We start from the raw sequence: 20,670 nt of genomic DNA, 5'->3' as shown, positions 1-20,670 counted from the left end.
AATCAGGCTTTACCAGCCAAAATCAGCAACTTCGATCGATTGGAGTTGGGTCTCAATCGATTGAATCCTGCTGAATCGATCCACTTATCGATTCAGTCTTCTTAGATCGATCGGCTGATCGATCCAGCGAGCTTCTGCTCGCGAGAGATGCCTTCTCAATCGATCGGCTGATCGATTGAGGCACTCCAATCGATCCACTGATCGATTGGAGTTCTGATAGTTGCTGAAATTTCATTTCAGTCAACTTCAAAAACTCCTAGAAAATTCTACAAAATTTCAAAAATCGTGAAAATTTGTATAGACATTATTTAGGGTATATTTTATCATGGAAAAATAGTTTTCTATGAAAATACATCATATTTTCAAAGATTGACACAAACTTGAGAACTTACAAAAACCTCAGTGTTTTCTTCAAGTTTTGTGTCTAACTATTCATTGATGATTACTATCAAAAGATAACCTTCACCAAGTTTTTCCAAAATCATTTTAAAACATTTTCAAAATCAATATCCCACCATGTTCCTTGGGCTTAATGCACATGACTTGTACATTAGCTTTCCCAATGATGGGAAAACACCTAACTATGTGTTTTGATGAATTTAAAACTCAAAAGAATGCACTAAATCAGCATGATGAGTTTTGTTCATCATCCTAACATCTCACTTGTATTTATTGTGCACAAAACACATACAAGTTATCTTATAGGTCTTTGTGAGATGTAAAAGTTGGTTTTGCCCTAATCTAGGGATCATGCATATCTATCTAGGCATTTTCATGGATATTGGACATCTACCTTGGATGTCACTTGTACCACTTGTTACAAAGACCACTTGTTGGTACAAGTTGATAAATGTCATTTGTCCTTAATTTTAAGGAACTAAAAATAATGCATGATATGTTATGACATACATCAAAAAGAAATAATTTTCAAAAGAAAATTTCCTATAACTACATAATGTATGTATGCATGACATGATATTTTTATGTTTTTCATCATAAGGTATGAATGCAACCATAATCATGATGTCATGACATATAATGAGCAAACAATCATGGCAAGGTTTAGCATAAATAAAATACCTAGATTACCTACCTAAGTATCCTTAACCCTTGGCTAAGTTAAAAATTAAACCTAGATTGCGCTCTAAATGCTTCAAGGAAATGTCAAACCCTAAATTGGCATTTCTAGTTCTCTTGATTAACTTATGCCAATTGAAATGAATCTTATTCCTCAAATGTTGGCATATTTCATTTTCCCACAAGATTAGCACTTTAAATTAAGGCCTTAGATTTGCCTTAAATTACTAAGAAAATACCAAAATCTCAACTTGGTATTTCTTATGTCTTCCCAAATTGTGCCAATTAAAATTAAAATCAATATATCTGGAATTAGGCACATTTTACTCTTCCAAAGAGTAAATGATAAATCCATTTCATTTTCAAAGGTTAATAATAATCTTGAAAAAGCTCCTTGAGTGTCAATTTCCTTAAAGTTGGGTTAACTACCCTTCTTCTTAGAGTTGACACTCTCTAACCCACCTATGGGGTAGAGAAGATGCTCCTAGGAACCCAAAACCTATTGGTGCTCCTTGGATGCTCTAGGTATTCACTAGGGATAGCTTCCCTAGATACCTTCCTAGTGACCTTGTTTGGCTTTTTAGAAGCCTTGGTCACATTTTCTAAGTCAACTCTAGGGATTTCTTCCCTTGTGACCTTCTTAGTGACTTTCTTTGACTTCTTAGAAGTCTTAATCACATTTGTTGCAAGAATACTCTTAGGGATGACCTCCTTAGTATTCTTGACTTGACCACTAGACCTAGGGTTTGTTCCATAGCTATATGGAACTCTATGGTAAGTAAGTACATCCTTTTTGGTTTTAGGTTTGTATCTCAAACCTCTATGGCCCTTAGATGACCCTTGTAGCACTCCTAAACCTAGGTTTTGCTCATTTTGCCCTCTAAGGATATTTTCCATCCTTTTTAGGGTATTTTCTAGTTTGTCAAGTCTTGACCTCAAGACTTGATTTTCCATCACTAAGTCCTTAGTTTTTGGTTTTCCATTAAGTCCATGAGCATTTTTATTTTTAGGCTTGTAACTATAGTCCTTAGTGTTATTGCCTAAATTCTTATCTACCTTTCTAAACATAGGTTGAGAGGTTTTAGCATGAAAAGCTATATGGTTTTCCTTAACTTTATCATGCTTTCTATTTTCATGGTAAATAGCATTGAAATGATATAAGTTAGAACTATCATGCTTTTTACCATAATTCAAAGGGGTAGGTTCAATGAAGGTTACCTTTCTTTTTACCTTGGAGGCTTCCCCTTGGCTTGAGCTTCCTCCATGAGCCTTGGCCACCTTCTTCTTCCCCTTAGGGCATTGACTTCGGTAATGCCCCTTTTGATTGCACAAGAAGCACACAATGTGCTCCTTGCTCTTCTTTGTTCCAGGGATGGTCTCCTTGGGCTTCTCCTTGCCCTTTTGTGCCACTTGGCCCTTCTTCATGGCCAATTTAGGGCATTTACTTTTGTAATGCCCTTTTTCCCTACATTCAAAGCATATAATATGGTCTTTATTATTAATTGAAATTGTTATACCTTTGCATGTAGGGGTGGCAACTTCTCCTTTTGATCCGGAGGTAGAAACTTCCTCTTGATCCGAGGATGATACTCCTCCATTTGATTTTGCTTGACTTGTGGAGGTGAAAGCTTCATCATCCTCTTCTTCTTTTGACCCGGATGTAGAAGCTTCTCCTTCTTCTTGATCCGGTGTCACCAAAAGTTGCTCCCCCTCAATCCTAGAGGTGGAGACTTCTTCATCTTCATCTTGTACATGGAACAAGGAGTATGCTCCCTCCTTGTTCCCTTCATTGCATTCCCTAGAAGATGAAGCTTCTTGGACTTCCTCTTCTTCGGAAGTTGAGCATCTCTCAACTTCGGAGTCTTCCTCCTTTTGATCTTGATCCAATGAGTCACCCTCTTTGGATTCTTCTTGATCTTGTACAGTGGAGGGGATCTCATGAATCTTTGCCAATTTGCTTCATAGCTCCTTGGCATCCTTGAATTCTCCAACTTGAGCCAAAATATTGCTTGGCAATAAGTTGACCAAAAGCTTGGTCACTTTATCGTTTGCCTTGCTCCTTTGAACTTGCTCTTGACTCCATTTGATTTTCTTGAGAGGCTTGCCCTTGGAGTTTGTTGGAGCTTCAAATCCTTCCATGAGAGAAAACCATTGCTCTATCTCCATCATCAAGAAATTTTCGATTCTTGATCTCCAAGAATCGAAGCTTGTGGATGTGTATGGTGGAGCCACCCTTGTGTCAAATCCAAGTCCATCTTGGAATTGCATCTTGAAGTTGAGCCTTTTGATCAAGTCTTCGACTTGTAGAATTTCTTCAACTTCTTCACCCTCTAGCTTTGCTTGTTTTGTTTGCCCCTTCCGGCGATGATTCCGGTGAAGAGCGGCCTCGCTCTGATACCACTTGTTGGGACCGAAAAGTAGCTAGAGGGGGGGGGTGAATAGCTATTCACGTGCTAGGTGCTCGTCGTTGCTTGTTTCTTCAGAGATATGCAGCGGAAATACAAGAAACAAAAATACACAACGCTAACAAGGATGGTTTACTTGGTATCCACCTCACAAGAGGTGACTAGTCCAAGGATCCACACTTACTCACGCACCCCCCACTAATAAAACACTCCTTTATGGTTACTACCAAAGGCGGAGAAGCCCTACAAGACTCTCAATACAAGAAGAAAGGGAAAGGTAATGAAATACAAGCACAAGCTTACAATGAGTACAAAAGCCCTAACCCTAGCTTCTTCCCCTTGTAGTAGTCACGCCTCTTGACTTGGAAGAACCTCCAAGATCCTTCAAGAACTGGCGTTGAGAGTGGAAGATAGCTGTGGACAAGCTGCTGTAGATCGGTGATGAATCGTATGTGGCTCTCCCGAAGGAAACGCACACCTACGGCTTAAATCGACGCCAACGGTCGGATCCCAATCGATTGGATTGCTCCCAATCGATCGGGGAGGCTTTGGATCGATCCATGGATCGATCCAGAGTGCCTCTGTGCTCTAGGAATTTGCCTGGATCGATCGGTTGATCGATTCAGGGCTTATCGCGCGAAGTCGCAGCTCCCAATCGATCCACTGATCGATTGGGACCTCTGGATCGATCCACTGATCGATCTAGCAGGCTTCTGTGCACTCGCAGTTGCCTCCCAATCGATCCACCGATCGATTGGGACGAAGACTTCTCGCAGGGACTCTCCAATCGATCGACCGATCGATTGGGCTCCAGCCAATCGATCGGCTGATCGATCCAGCTGCTAGTTTTTATCCAAAACCAAGTCCCAAAGCCCCCAAACTAACATCCGGTCAATCCATGACCTGTTAGTTCATCATGCCTAGCATCCGGTCACTCTTGACCTACTTGGACTTTTCTTCATCCTGCCAAGTATCCGGTCACTCCCTTGACCTACTTGGACTTTCACCAGATGTCTGGTCAACCTTGACCCATCTGGATTTCTCCCGTGCCTGGCTTCACTCACCAGGACTTTCACCTAGCTTCACTCACTAGGATTTTTCTTCTGCCTGGCTTCACTCACCAGGACTTTCTCCTGCCTAGCTTCACTCACTAGGTCTTTCACCTGGCTTCACTCACCAGGATTTCCCTTCTGCCTAACATTCCAGTTAGGACTTCCCAGTCAAGTATCCGGTCAACCTTGACCTACTTGACTCTTTTTCATCTAACCTGATCAGACCCTGATCAGAGGGGAATTGCACCAGACAATCTCCCCAAAAGCACAACTGCATTGTCAAACATCGAAACTCAAACCAAGACTCAAGCTTGGTCAACCAGGTCAACCTTGACCTGAGGGATATTGCACCAACAGGCCGGTCTCCGGGTTGACTATCTTGGCCTTTGACCTCCACGTGTCGTTGACCCCCCCTCCCCCCCGCCAACGAGGGTCCCCCGTCCTTATCACCGGATCACATGCCTCCCCTTCAAGTCTAGTCGAAGGAGGCGCCAAGTCCGACTGACTGGACTATGAATTTGGTCGAGCGACATTCACTTCGCCACTCCCGAAAGGGTATTTCCGACCAGCTCTAGGAGGCCCCCTCGGCCGATCGGCGAGATGTTGGCCAGGCCTTGGGTGTTTTGATTTCTATTTGTCGCCCGTCGCGCTACCGTGCTGGGGGGTTGGAGTCGTCGGGTCTCCTCGGGATTCGTGCCAATCCTCATTAAGCTGTCCACGCGCGAGTAATGGCGTTCATTAAATGTCATCCAATCGTTGATCGCCACATGGCCTGTCCACCGTCATCATACGGCGGGGGCGTAAGCTTCGATGGGACATACGTCGGTTCAAATCCGACGGTCCGATGTCTTCGCTTCTTTCGATGACCTGATCGGACGACTGTGGTGAGCTGAGACCGGGGTTTATGAAGCGCCGACGCAAGTTTCTCCTTCATCGCGTCTTCGGTGCTTCCTCCCGTGTCCAGCTCCTGGGCGTCTGCTTGTCTCGGTGCTCCGACGAACTTCTGCCCCTTCCTTCACGCTTCGCTCCCTGTAAGCCTTCTCCTGTCCTTGCTTTCTTCTGTTTTTTCTTTTCTGGTGGCCTCCATACCCATTCAATATAGTTTTGATCCTCTTTATCAACCCTTTCATTTTTCCTTTTATCAGTTCTTCTTTCCTTGCTACTGTTCCGTCGATGGCTTGCACTTCGTAGCCTTCTGGTCCTTCTCCTGGCCTGTGGTACATGACCATGGTTAGCCGGTCCGATGAAACTGACGCGGGACGCTTCCTTAACGAATTCGAACTGCCTCCTAGCCATAGACTAGCTTTAGCCACTTCTTCCGATCGGCCCCATAATCCGCTGACCGACACTGTTTTCTTCTTCCGCGACCAATTCATGGCCGGTCTGCGTTTCCCTCTACACCATTTCATCCGGGAGGTTTGTAATTATTTCCGCCTTCCGCTCGGCCAACTTGTCCCCAATTCTTTCAGGTTGCTGTGCGGCGTAGTAATCCTTTTCAAGCTGCATGGCATTCCCTTAGCCCCTAGAATTTTCCATTACTTCTACTATCCCAAACAGTCCGAGTGGGGTACTTTCCTCTTCCAGTCGCGGATTGGCCTCGTCTTCTTCGATAAGATGCCAACCTCGAACAAGCACTGGAAGGAAAATTATTTTTACCTTCGCTTTTCCGAGCTGCCATCCTTTCGCACCAAGTGGCAGACCACCGTGCCGGACCCGCCTAACCTCGGAAAATACAAGAACCAGCCATTGTATCTTCATGCGGCCCATCTACTGGTCGGCTAGAGGTTCAATATCGATAAACTACTTCACGAGGGGTTGTTGTACGTGTTTGGCTTGAGCCCGATCCGCACAAAGCTTCCGAGCAGTATGGGTAAGCACTTTCCTTGTCCTTTTTTCCTTTTGGTCTAACTGATTTATTCTTCTGTTATGCAGCTGACATCATGTGGCGCGCCAAGGTTGCTGATCGGCTGAAGTTGAAGGCCGCCGAGATTGAGGCGGTGGCAGCCAAGGAGATGGCCGATCGGGCGTCGCGCCGGTCGGCTCGCATGAGGGCGAAAGTGAAGGAACCCCAACTGAGGCCCGAGAGTCTGCCGCTCAGGGCACCGCAACTGGAGCGGCAGGGGATGCTATCTCTTCGGCCGATCAGCAGCAGCCTACATCTGAGGATGCGGAGCGGTCGGCAGGCGATTCCCCACTATTAATACACAAGCGGCGCCGGACGGCCATTGCGCACGCAGAGCTGGTGACTAGGCCAGTCGACGCCCCCTTAGAGACAATCGACCTGCTACTCGCCGCGCATGAGACCATTTCTTCTGATCGGACTCCCTCCCAGCTCGACCAGCCAGCAGCTTCGACTGGAGCGCCACCCGTTAGTTCTGTGCCCCGGGTCCGACTTCAGCTCAAGCTCTCGCACATTATTTCTGCTCCGATTGGCGAATCATCCAGCCGAGCCGTTTCTTCCCAATCGGATCCGGGCGGTCGTCGAGTGATCCAATTCATCCTCCGTCTTCCCACAGAGGAGTTTCTTTTGGCAACAGATCAACCCACTGCTCCCGAGCATCAAGTTACTATTCGAGGGTCACTCGCCAAGACGTGGGAAGATGCGAGGGGTCGGGTCGCCCTGATGACTCCCAGTTAGCTAGCCGACAGCCATATGCAGCAAGTCACCGGGTATGTTTCCTAACACACTATTATGACGACTTTACCAGGTTCCTGACATTATCCCATCCGAACGCAGCAATGGGTGGAGAATATTGCGGTCAGCAATCGTCTGGCCGAACTGGAGGAGGAGTTGAAGAAACTCCAAATTTCTAGAGGGGCACCAGCTGAGGGGCCCTCGTACGCCACGCTCAAGTCCGATCTGGCCAAAACAGAAAAATTGCTAACGGCCGAGCGGCACAAGTCTTCCGGCCTGGAAACTCGGGTAGCTGGACTCGACCCTCAAGTCAAGTCCCATGACCACCAGATCACTGTGGCCACCAACAGAAAAAATAGGGTCGTTGCTGATCTGGACGCAATGAAGGTGCAGGTTCGGGCGCTGGAACAACGCGTCACGGAATTGACCGACCTGCTATCTACTGAGAAAGAGAGACGATCTGCCACTGAAGCTAAACTGCAAGCAGATCTGAAAGATCTTCAGGAAGCTCTCGACACCTCCCGAGCGGTGCTGAAGGAATATCAGGACGGAGAGTCCAACTGCTTCGAGGTGATGAGACGGAACTACCTCCGATCAGACGCGTTTGGTAACAAGTTCAGCGATCGGCTAGTCCTGTCCTTCTAAGAGGCTATCCGGGCGACCACTGTTTACTTGAGGGCCAAGGGCCATCTCCCAGCGGATACCTCCACCCCCCCCCCCCCCCCCCCCCGAGACATGGCCGGCCTGTTGGAATGCGTTTCGGAGCCCATCTTTGAGCCCCTGGAGTGAGGAGCGCTTACGATTTTCTTGTAGTGTTTTTTGTAACTCTTCCGATCGGCCCTAAGGGTCGGACTTTTAATGGATATATCCCGTCTTGTTATTAACTTTGTCAATACTTGTGTCCTCCGATCAGACCACGAAATACAATCGTTCAAGTCTCCCCCCTCTTTCTTTTCGTTAATCGTTTCTCGTCTTGCCTGGCCTTCCCAAGGAATTTTTAACGAAGTATTCTTTATAACTAGGTCGCTCGGCTAGACACCCCACTTATAATGGAATTCTCGTTAGATTGTCGCGAAGTACCTTTGGTAACTCGGCCGCTCGGTTCACATGCCGACCTCTTTAGTACCTTCTCGCCGATGTATTCAGACGGAAGTACGTTATCACTTTTTTGTCCCTATGGACAAGGCTTGTCGATTACTAGTGTTTATCACTGAGCCGGGGCCCACATGACTTGTCGCGTCTACGCCAGACAGTCTTCCGGCCGGGGGGGGGTTTATAATCGCCGGTTCGACTCTAGAGTTTAAAGTCGCCGCTCGACGGTCTTTAAGCCGGGGGGTTTTTAGTCGACGGTCCGACTCTAAAGTTTAACGTCGCCGCTCGACGGTCTTCAAGCCGGGGGGTTTGTAGTCGCCGGTCTAACTCTAGAGTTTAACGTCGCCGCTCGACGGTCTTCAAGCCGGGGGGTTTATAGTCGCCGGTTCGACTCTAGGGTTTAACGTCAGAGCTCGACGGTCTTCAAGCCGGGGGGTTTATAGTCGCCGGTTCGACTCTAGGGTTTAACGTCGGAGCTCGACGGTCTTCAAGCCGGGGGGGTTTATAGTCGCGGGTTCAACTCAAGGGTTTAACGTCGGAGCTCGACTGTCTTCAAGCCAAGGGGTTTATAGTCGCCGGTTCGACTCTAGGGTTTAACGTCGAAGCTCGACGGTCTTCAAGTCGGGGGGTTTATAGTTGCCGGTTCGACTCTAGGGTTTAACGTCGGAGCTTGACGGTCTTCTAGAATGAGCTTTTAGTTCAGATAATATACTCCCGGCTGAACGGAACTGGGTCTTCCCATCGAGCATTCGGCTCGGATAATATACTCCCGGCCGATCGGCACGGGGTCTTCGTCATCGAGTCTATGGCTCGGATAATATGCTCCCGGCCGATCGGCACGGGGTCTTCGCCATCGAGCGTTTGTCTTTATACAATTATATGATGGGCGCACCGTGCTCATGTCTTTGCTTTGTTCTTATAGCTTTCATTCCTGCAGCCAAAAGTTACATTCGAACGGCATATTCATGAAATACATTACATCGGCGCACCTTTCATCCGGTCCGATAGGGCTGGAGGTGGTTTGCGCTCCATGGCCTATCCAGCCTTCGTCCATCCTCATCTTCCAAGTAATAAGCTTCTGATCGGAGCTTCTCGATGACTTTGAATGGTCCTGCCCAGGGAGCTTCCAACTTGCCTACATCCCCGACCGGCTTCACTTTCTTCTAGACCAAGTCACCCACCTGGAATGCTCGAGGAACCACGCGACGGTTGTAGTTCTGCTTCATTCTCTGCCTGTAGGCCATCAACCGGACGGACGCCTTAGCTCGCGCCTCATCGATCAAGTCCAATTCTAGCTGCCTCCGTTCGGGATTATCTTCGTCGTAGCTCTGGATCCGGGCGGACCCTACGCCAACTTCGACTTGGACAACCACCTCGCCTCCATACACCAGATGGAAAGGTGTTACTCCCGTTCCCTTTTTAGGAGTTGTGCTGATGGCCCATAAGACTCCCGGCGGCTCGTCCACCCAGCTTCCTCCCATGTGGTCGAGCCGAGCCCGAAGAATTCGGAGTATCTCCCGGTTGGCTACTTCGGCTTGACCATTGCTTTGGGGGTACGCCACCGACGTGAAGTGCTGCTCAATGTCATACCCCTTGCACCATTCCTCGAGCTGATTTCCGACGAACTGTCGCCCGTTGTCCGACACGAGCCGACGCGGAATGCCGAACCGACAGATGATGTTTTGCCAGATGAATTTCTTGACCATGTGCTCGGTTATCTTGGCCAATGGCTCAGCCTCCACCCACTTGGAGAAGTAATCTACTGCCACCAATAGAAACTTCCGTTGCCCGGTCGCAATAGGAAAGGGCCCTACGATGTCCATGACCCACTGGTCGAACGGGCAAGACACTGTGGACGCTTTCATTTCTTCCGTCGGCTTATGCGAGAAACTGTGGTACTTCTGACAGGAAAGACACGTTGCGACGGTCCGAGCGGCGTCCTCGTGTAGCGTTGGCCAGAAGTATCCGGCCAGCAGGATCTTCCTAGCCAAAGACCGGCCGCCCGGATGATCTCCGCACGACCCTTGATGTACCTCCTGGAGAATGTACTCGGCGTCTTCCGAGCTGACGCACTTCATCTGAGGTCGGGAGAATGCCTTTTTGTAAAGTTGCTCTCCAATGAGCGTGAACCGGCCGGCTCTCCTTTTTAGTAGCTGAGCTTCGTCCCGATCGGATGGCGTGGTCCCCGAGCGCAGAAACTCCATGATGGTCGTTCTCCAATCGCTCGGGAACGTGACGCCTTCCATCCGATCTATATGTGCTACCAAGGATACTTGCTCGATTGGTTGCTGGATGACGACCGACGATATCGAGCTTGCTAGTTTGGCTAATTCATCTGCCGCCTGGTTCTCCGCTCGGGGTACATTCTGGACCACTACCTCGGTGAAGTCGGTCCTGAGTTTCTCAAAGGCCTCTGCGTACAATCTGAGTCTTGCATTGTTTATCTCAAAAGCGTCCATGAGTTGCTGAGCGGCAAGCTGGGAATCTGAGTGGATCACGACCCGACTTGCTCCAACATGTCGTGCGGCCTGCAATCCGGCTATGAGGGCTTCGTATTCCGCCTCATTATTGGTTGCCCGATAATCTAGCCGGACGGATAAATGCATCCGCTCTCCCTGAGGCGACAGTAGCATGATCCCAATTCCACTTCCGAGCCGAGTGGACGATCCGTCCACATATATTTTCCACGTAGCTTCGGGCTCGGGATTTTGTACTTCGGTCACGAAATCCGCCAAGGACTGCGCTTTGATCGCCGAGCGGGGTTGGTATCGGATGTCGAATTCGCTAAGTTCCGTTGTCTACTTGATGAGCCGTCCGGAAGCTTCAGGGTTCAGGAGTACCCTTACGAGTGGCTATTTGTCATCACAATAATGGTGTGTGCCAAAAAGTAAGGGTGCAACCTCCGAGCGGCGAGCACCAATGCGAAAGCCAACTTCTCAAGACCGGTGTAATGAGACTCATCATCTTTTAAGATATGGCTTAAAAAATATACTGGTTGTTCCTCACCGCTCGGTCTTACTAATACTGAGCCCACAGCATGCTCAGTTGAAGATAAATAAATGCGGAGCGGCTCACCATCGGTAGGTTTCGCCAACACGGGTAAGGAATTCAGATAAGTCTTCAATTCCTCGAATGCCCGATCGCACTCCTCGTCCCATTGGAACTTGGTGGCTTTACGAAGGATCTTGAAAAATGGCAAGCTCCGGTTGGCCGTCTTAGAAATGAACCTTGACAGCGCCGTTATCCGACCGGTGAGACGTTGTACCTCTCGGAGATTTCTGGGAGGCGACATGTCCTGCAATGCCTTTATCTTGCTGGGGTTCACCTCTATACCCCGCTCGGTCACAATGTAGCCCAGGAAGCGCCCGCATTTTGCCCCGAATAGGCACTTCTGAGGGTTAAGTTTGACGCCATACCTTCTCAACGTTTGGAAGGTCTCCTCCACGTCCGCGTAGAGATCGGCCACTCGGAAGGACTTGATAAGTATGTCGTCCACGTACACTTCCAAGTTGCATCCATTTTGCTCCCTGAAGACCTTGTTCATCAGACGCTGGTAGGTGGCTCCCGCGTTCTTCAGCCCGAACGGCATTACATTGTAGCAGTAGGTGTCGTCCGCCGTGATGAAGCTGACCTTCTCTTGGTCTTCCGGGGCGAGCGGCACTTGATGGTAGCCTTGGTATGCATCCAGCATGCATATCAGCTCGCACCCGGCCGTGGAGTCCACCAGCTAATCGATCCGGGGAAGGGGGTAGAAATCCTTCAGGCATGCCTTGTTCAGGTCCCGGAAGTCGATGCAGACTCTCCACTTGTTGCCCGGCTTGGAAACCAGGACCACATTTGCAAGCCAACTCGGGAATTGTACTTCCCTTATATGGCCGGCCTCCAGAAGCTTCTCTACCTCACTACAAAAAAAATAGGTCTTTAAGTACGATTTTAACAAACTATAAAGGTGGTTTTTAACTGATCCTAAAGCTTTTGAATCGATTACTTGACCGATCCAACAGCTTGCGCTCCTAGAATCAATGGCATTGGTTATAACAACCGGTGGTGAAAACAGAACAACCGCTGCTGATGTCTCTATAGAAGCGGTTATTAACCGCCTTAATAGGTTATAATACCAGCGGTCCTTAACCTATCCAAATGTGGTTTGATGCGGCTGCTAACTGCACTTGTTAACTACTACAAATGCGATTAATGACTATTTCTATCGGTATGTAGTAGAAGTGGTTATTCAACCGATTCTGAAGTTAAATAGTGTAGTGGTTTGTAACCGCTCCAAAAGTAATTCAGCAACAATTTGTAACCACTCCTGCGTACCATGGTTAGGAGCGATTATTAAGCCGCTTCTAAATTTATTTACCTGGATCGGTTATTTACCGCGTCTAATAAGTGTATTAGCAACAGTTTAAAACCAGCTCTGTTTCAAATGATGGACCCCAATGAAGCTCCTATAATCATTCCATTTTTCAAATATTTATTTACAAAATCTTTTGAATTCCTAATTTTTAATAATCAATACAAAACATTCAACAAAAAAAATTAAAATACCAATAGATTAACCAACAAAACATTCATATTAAATCTTTCAATTCACAAAACCAATAAGAAATTCATTTATAAAAATTTGTATACCCAAAACACCACCATATCAGCAACAAGTACGAACTTCTTTTACAAAAATCTACATACCCCAAAACACCACCATATCAGTAACAAGTACAAAATTCTTTTACAAAAATGTGCAACCACAAAACAACATAACACAATAGCACTAACAAGTGGCAACATAATTTAAAGAAAGTTTTCTCTAAAACGTTTATCTAATTATTAGATGGATCTGTTGGTGGTGGAGGTGTAGGATCATTTCCTTTTGCATTTGGTGGAGCATCTATATTTCGTTGCATAATCTCTGGCATTATAACCGCCATCTATTAAAAAAAAATATTAGTTAAAATGATGCATGTATTTATATATTTTTGAATTGTTCAATTGTTAAAAATAAATATTAAATATTTTTATTACCTGTGCCGATAACAATTCTGGGCCACGAGATACCCCAACAACTCCGGATATCATACTCTGCATAATATGTGCAAAATTTTGAAGTTGTTGGTCATGCATTTGCCTTATCATTTGCCCTGTTTCTATCCGCCTCTGTACTTCCCGTGCCTCCATTTCTTTTATTTTTTCTTGCATTTCCTTGAATTCACCTGTCATATTTTAATTAGAGTGATAACTTGGTTTATAGATTGTGCGCTTACATAGCTCAGGGAAAACTTGGCTAGGAAGTGCACTAGCACCTAAACATCGAACTCGGCCAGAATGTTCGGGTCCAAAACATCACTACACAAAAAAAAAATACTTAATATCGTATAATTGTAATAACTTTAACTACCATAAATAAATAAATAAATGTTAAGAAATTATAACCGAAATGTGTCCTCATGCACTTCTGTAGGTTGAGTTCCCTCAGGATTGTTTTGAAGTCGATGCCGCACAGCTTCATCTAGTAAAGCCTATCAAAAAAATATTTGATAAAATGTGAAGAATACTGAGAAATAAACATGAAAAATTAAAATAAATTACTACCTCAACTTGGATGACTTCATCATCAACAGGAGCATCTCCTCTCTTTTTACTTCGACGACTTATGTTTATTATCTCAATGCAAGTAGGTTTTCTCCCCTTTTCCTGAAACTACTTATGGAAAAATCATTTTTAGAACAAGTGTCAAGTAACATTAACAAATATTGTGGATTTTTATAAGTGAATGAATATTCAAAGAGATAAATTATGAAAGGAATTGGAAGGATTTTAATGAGAAAACCTTCTAACTAAATATGCATAAAGACCACACAAAGAAATATTACTTTATTTATGTTATTTTAAGGCACTTCACATCTCTATAATTGAAATAAATTTTGACTCTAACTAGTTACATCACATTAATAATATTGTACAGAAAAACACAAAACATATATCAAATCATATTCTTTATCAATTAAATAAGTAACTAATCACAAAAAAGGAAATTATAGTATTAGGTAGCAAAACAATCATAATCGATCACTATCATGACATATTAAGTAAAATCATAGAACTTCAGTAGTTTAGGATTATCATGATCTACACAATAAATGGATTATGTGAATTTAGTTGTAAAAACAAAACACAATTTGATACTTACAAATTTATGCTCCAAGGATGGAATATTTGTACGACCCAGCGCATGACTCCCTCTTTTTTTCTTCGCATTTTCTTGATTAATTTTTGAAATTTTCTATAAAAAAAATACATTTAATTTGACACTAGTCATATATAAAAAACATTCAATCAATATATTTACTACCCCATTAGTGTTCCAGTAATGGCACAATGCTTCCCAAACTTCAGGAGTCAACTTTTGAGGAACTGGACGAATGGAAACAAGCTCATCCAATGGAATATTCTGATTATAAGACTTAGCTTTGATTTCACTCCTCCATCGCCTCCATGCTACCCCCATCATTTGCATAATAACATCTCGATGGCGTCGCTGCTTCTGGTAGCGATTTCAACTCACAGCTGTGAAAAGAGGAGTTGCATATTAAAAAAAAATACAGATAAGTACGCTAAGCCTTAGCTTCCAGAACCCTAAACCTTAGGATTCCAACCTTGTTGTTTATTCAAATAAGTGCACAGAATGCACAAACGCAAAAGGATATTCATCAAATTAAAAGGAACATTCAAAAACCAAAGAATGGAGCGAGTGATAATTGCAAGGAATGACTATACCTTGTTTGAACGAAGGATTAACGGAGATTTAGAGCTTCTCGGTGTGAGTAGAGGAAGAAGAAGGGGTTTTCAGCGGGAATAGAGGAGAGGAAAGGTCGCGTGAGATGGGTTGTGCGTTGAGGAGGTTTGGGAAAAGAAACCTAAGGAGAATAAAAATAAAAATAAAAAGAAAGAAATAAAATGATATAAAGGAAATTTTAAAAAAAAAATACTATGTACGGCTGGATTAAAATAAAACAAACAGATTATAAACTCATTTTAATTATTAATTAACAATTAAATAATTAAAATTGGTCATGCGTTGATTAAAAGTTTAATTATATTATAATAATTATTAACTAAATTTTTTATTTTTTTCGACAAACAAAATTAAATATTACCATATAAATTTAACTATTACGGGTAAAAAATTACACATGGTCAAATATATTTGGCTAGTAAAAAATTAATTATTACTAGCCAAATCAAATTTTAGTTAGTAAACAAATTAAATATTATATACCAGATATAATTTTGATAGGTAAAAAATTACACATTACCTACCATATTAAACTTGCGTAAATAATAAATTAAAATTGCCTGCCAAATAAATTTTTGTCGATAATTAAAATTATTTATTAGCCAAAGTACAATTTAGCTGGTAAATCTTTTATTTACCAGTCAAATTCAATTTAGACGGAATATTTTTGCTAGTAAACACAACTTTCCCCATAGTCAAGATTGTATAGACAGGGATGCAATCGACCCACAACATAAATATTTAAGGGTTTTTCTGACAAAATTTTTGCCGCAGTTACATACCGCTACTAATTAAATGTTCTCATTACAGCTGTAGGAGCGGTTATAGAAACCGATTATAAAATATGCCTTTTGCCGCGGTCACAAACCGCTTCTAATATTGATATCATGTAGCAACCACATTTGGCAGCTGCAAATTATATAATTTAGAGTCGGTTAAGCGGACTTGGCTTCGGCTCGGACCATCTCCACGTAGCATCTTCGAGCAGCCAGCTGGTCTCCCCGCACCTCCCCTACTTGGTCTTCCACCGGGAATTTAATTTTCTGGCAGAAGGTAGAGACGATCGCCCGAAACTCGTTGAGAGCCGGTCGCCCCAGGATGACGTTGTAGGCAGAAGGAGCATCAACCACGATGAAGGTGGCGGTCCTCGTCCTTCTGAGCGGCTCCTCGCCCAACTAGATAGCTAGTCGGACTTGCCCAACCGGCAAGACTTCGTTCCCCGTGAATCCGTCTAGGGGGGTCGTCATTGGCAGTAGTTCGGCTCGGTTAATTTATAGTTGGTCGAAGGCCTTCTTGAAGATTATGTTGACCGAGCTGCCTGTGTCAATGAAAATACGGTGAATAGTATAATTGGATATTACCGCTCGAATGATTAGGGTGTCATCGTGTGGGACTTCAACTCCTTGGAGGTCCCTGGGCCCGAAGCTAATCTCGGGTCCGCTCACCCTTTCCTGGCTGCAGCCGACCGCGTGGATCCTCAGCTGCCTTGCATGTGCCTTTCTGGCTCTATTGGAATCTCCGCCGGTCGGGCCCCCGGCGATGATGTTGATCTCTCCCCACGATGCGTTGCCCCTGTTTTCCTCCTCCCGAATGGAAGGTCGAGGTCGTTCATTTGATGCTCGGTGGTGGGCTCTGTGCTGCTGACGATGGTGCCGCTCGGGGGATCGCCTTTCTATCCTTTGTACGGGGCATCGTTGCCGATGTAGCCGGTCTGGTGAAGGCGATCGGCGACGGTAACTCCTCGGTGCGGAATGAGCGATGAGGGGTAGGCCCTGACAGTCGCGGGTATTGTGAGTGGTCGACTGATGTAGTGAACAAAACATCGGGGTCCATACCTTCCCCTTGTGCTTGGGCCGATCAGCCGCGACTTGCTGGACGGCGTGCAGTCGAGTGTGTTGATGAGGACGGACGGCTTCGGCTCGCGGTCCTCTGGGTGGCTGGTGACTGATGGGCTGCTTCCGCTTGGCTTGAGCTGGCTGGTCGCTCTGGGCTTCTTTTCTTCTCACCGCCTAGGCCTCCTCCACATTGATGTATTCGTTGGCTTTATGCAGCATGTGGTCGTAGTCCCGAGGCGGCTTCCGAACGAGCGATCGAAAGAAGTCACCGTCCACGAGCCATTGCATGAACGCGTTCACCATTGTTTCCGAGGTGACCGTTGGAATGTCCATGGCCACCTGATTGAAGCGCTGAATGTACGCTCGGAGCGGCTCCTTCGCACCTTGCTTGATGGCAAACAAGATGACGCTTGTCTTCTGGTGGCGCCTACTGCTAGCAAAATGATGGAGGAACGCCGTTTGGAATTCCTTGAAACTTGTGATGGAGTCGTCCGGCAGTCTTCGAAACCACCGATGCGCCGATCCCGAAAGCATTGTGAGGAACACTCGCCATTTCACACCATCTGTGTACTGATGTAGAGTGGTGGTACTGTCGAATTTACCCAGGTGGTCGTCTGGGTCGGTTGTCCCGTTGTACTCCCCGATCGCAGGGGACACATAATGCCTCGGCAGTGGATCGCGAAGAATGGCATCTGAGAACTGTCGGTTGGTCCGCTCGGGCGATACATCCGATCGGGGCGCCTTTCCTTTTCTGACGTCCCGGATGGGTGCCTTGTCCGATGAGGATCCCTTGTCTTGATTGGCTTGCGCCACATCCGAGGGCGTCTGGAACAGAGCCTGATGAAAAGGTATTGGGGCGGGCGACGCCCCCATCTGAGTGTCGGCTGGCCCCTTGTTTTGCCCCCATATTGAGAGCTGCTCCTTCCAGTCTTCGGGTGGCGCTCGGCCCCCCGAAGCTGATGTTGTTTGCTGCACTGCCCGCTCGGCCTGAACTTTCTGCTGCTGCTCCACAATTTTCGCTGCTCGAGCTTGGACGAGTGCTTCGTGCTCTTCAGGAGAGAGCGTTACCAAAAGTTGACGTCCAACTTCTTCCATCTCCTCGACTCAAATTCAGGTGCGTTCCCACAGACGGCGCCAATTTGATCCTGTCCGAGCGCTGAGTCGACGGATGCTGGGGACGTGGTACGCTCCGCTGTCTCCAACTGGTGGTGTAGCACTCCGACGAACCTGCAAGGAAGCCGAGCCGGGAGGGGTTTCCCGACGACGAACCTCCGACGCTCAAGTCAGGCAACGAGAGAGGCAGAGTAACGAGGCTACAGTAGAGATGTGTGCATACCTTCGTCGACGTCTGGGGTCTTTATATAGGACCCCAGGGAAGCGTGGGCACGTTTCTCGATGTGTGCACGCTTCCCCAAACATACCTTAACAAGCCTGTGTCAAAAAAGTACCTCTGGCGTCATTCCGTAATCGTCCGAGCATATCCCGGATGTGACGGTGGAAGCTTCCGCCGTATGATTCTATGTACGGCTCGGCCGCCAACTCTGCTGCTTGTCGGCGGCAGATGTCTCGAGGATGATGTTATCCTGTCTCCTTTGTCCTCTTGTGTTCCCTGTCTGTTACTGGGCCGAGCGGATAGTCCACTCGGCAGGCATATCACTTATGCATCGGTCATATGCTCGGACGAGAGTGCCCCTGTTTGTGTTGCCTTGTGCGCCGGTCGAACGGACAGCCCACTCGACCCTTGAAGCCTTTTTACCTTGAGCATCGGAAACCCGACCTCTAGTCGGTTTGGTTTTCATTCGGTTCGAAAGATTCACGGCCGGTTGGCTTGCGGGGCCCTGTCGGTAGGCCTGCTCCGTCCGGTCGGCCGATCTCCGGGTTGACTATCTTGGCCTTTGACCTCCACGTGCCGTTGACCACCCGCCGACGAGGGTCCCTCGTCCTTATCACCGGATCACTCACGTTTATCAATGTCCTTAGATTAATCATCATCCAATTAGAGGAAGAGTACCCCGCAATATGTCGTAGTTGGGATTCAAACTTGAAGTGTTTGATTAGCCACTAGAGTGCTTGACCACAAAAGCCCTGAGGAAGTAATTAATTATCTTGTTCATCAAATAGCATAAAGTGACCATTGGCTGTAGATATCAAAGCGTCAGAGGCAACAATATCACCAAAAAATACACCCAAACTGTCTAAAAAATGCAACTACTATAATCCCCTAATGGAGACAGATTTATTCCCGCTGTTCAGCAATTCATAGATTCTCCTTCCCCATGAGTTATCAAAAAAGAACTAAGTTTCTGACTACAGAGACATGTTTTCTAATTAATTTTATTCACACGAATTAAAACACTAGGAAGTAGGAATGGAGCTAGTTTGCATACATCTTGGTAAAAGAAAGAAAAGCAAACAGACAAGGAAAAGGCTGACACTTTGTAACAAATGTGATTGGAAGAACCACCTTTAAATTAATTTTGGGGAAATAACTTCAAAAGCAGTTCATCCAGAGATCTTGGTCCGCCGGCAGCAGATGATGAGTAGCACAGATGGAGTAGTGGATTGTGTCACGTAACAGTGCGCCAGCAGAAATTTAAAAGCAGCTGTCACATTTCAAAAGAATGCATCAACACGTATAGATAATTAAAATTTTCGTAATTCCAGATACTATAATATCCCAACCGAAACGAGGATGAGAACCATACTTTAGAGTAATATGAATATATCCACTGTGTGAATGACTCTGCTTTCAGTATTTGTTTTTGAAAATATCACCATGAAACGTATAATTCTTGGACTCTCCAGTAGCTACCGCAAAGACAAGGATGCCTCGAGAGCCGCTAGGTTGTCTCATTGATGCCGCCGGTAGCAGATGAAATAACGGAACCCAATGAACTCGCAGCACTGGCACAGGAAGAGAGGAGGAGGCGGATGACGAGCCAAGCGAATCAGGGAGTTACACCTAAAGGTGTCTTCGTCAGAGAAAGGGAAGACTACCATCTTCAAGGCAGGTAATGGGGAGAGTTGCAGAGTCAAGCTATGCGCGGCTAGGGAAAAGAAGAAGAAACCCTAACTTTGTTGGTTTTTTTAAGAAGCAAAAATCACGCAGCTTGCTTTCCCGATTTCGTAGAGCGGTAGCAAGAGCATCTTTGTTTCTTCGAGATGTGAGACTCTTCGTTTCTCGCGGCCATCAAGCCATAGCTAAGTAGACGTCTGCAGTCATTCGAGATGTTATGGTAGCCTAACTTTAGTCCCATATTGAAAGTTTTCACTACGTATAATAAGAAAGAGAAGATAAAAGAAAGTGCTGTGGAACATAAGAACTCATACCTTTCTCGGCCTTTTGGCTAAGATCAAGTGTAGTATCTGTTCTTATCAGTTTAATATCTGATACGTGGACCATTGGTTCACTATGATATTAAATTAATTTTTGATTGGGGAGAGCCCATGACAATAGCTTGCTATTGGGGTTCTTATGTGTCGCCTATATGTTGCACTATTGTATAGGCTTGGCGCACCCTACCAAGTTGATATAAATATTAAATAATAGTATTCAATAGTTAAACTTTTGGCTAAGTTCTTCATTATATTTTGATTATCATATTATCTAATTGAGAATTTCATTAAGAATTTCTACTTTTAAATAATTTATTTTAGTAAAATTTAAAATTAAATTATGTTAATATTTTTTATTTTTACATTCAAAATTATTTTAAAATTTATTATTATTTTTTATTATATAAATAATATGTATTCTTTAATTTTATATATTAGGATATTT

The 20,670-nt window shown here is 45.5% G+C and overlaps 1 non-coding gene across 1 annotated transcript; it reads left to right on the top strand.

Moving 5' to 3' along the window:
• Positions 1 to 20,215: 20,215 nt before the first annotated feature.
• LOC122030625 lies at positions 20,216 to 20,412 on the top strand. Its single transcript, XR_006125501.1, has one exon. It is a non-coding gene; the product is annotated as a U2 spliceosomal RNA (small nuclear RNA).
• Positions 20,413 to 20,670: the final 258 nt, after the last annotated feature.

The sequence above is a fragment of the Zingiber officinale genome, chromosome 10B (assembly GCF_018446385.1).
Source record: "Zingiber officinale cultivar Zhangliang chromosome 10B, Zo_v1.1, whole genome shotgun sequence".
Taxonomy (NCBI): Eukaryota; Viridiplantae; Streptophyta; class Magnoliopsida; order Zingiberales; family Zingiberaceae; genus Zingiber; species Zingiber officinale.
This window is presented reverse-complemented; position numbering and strand designations above follow the sequence as displayed.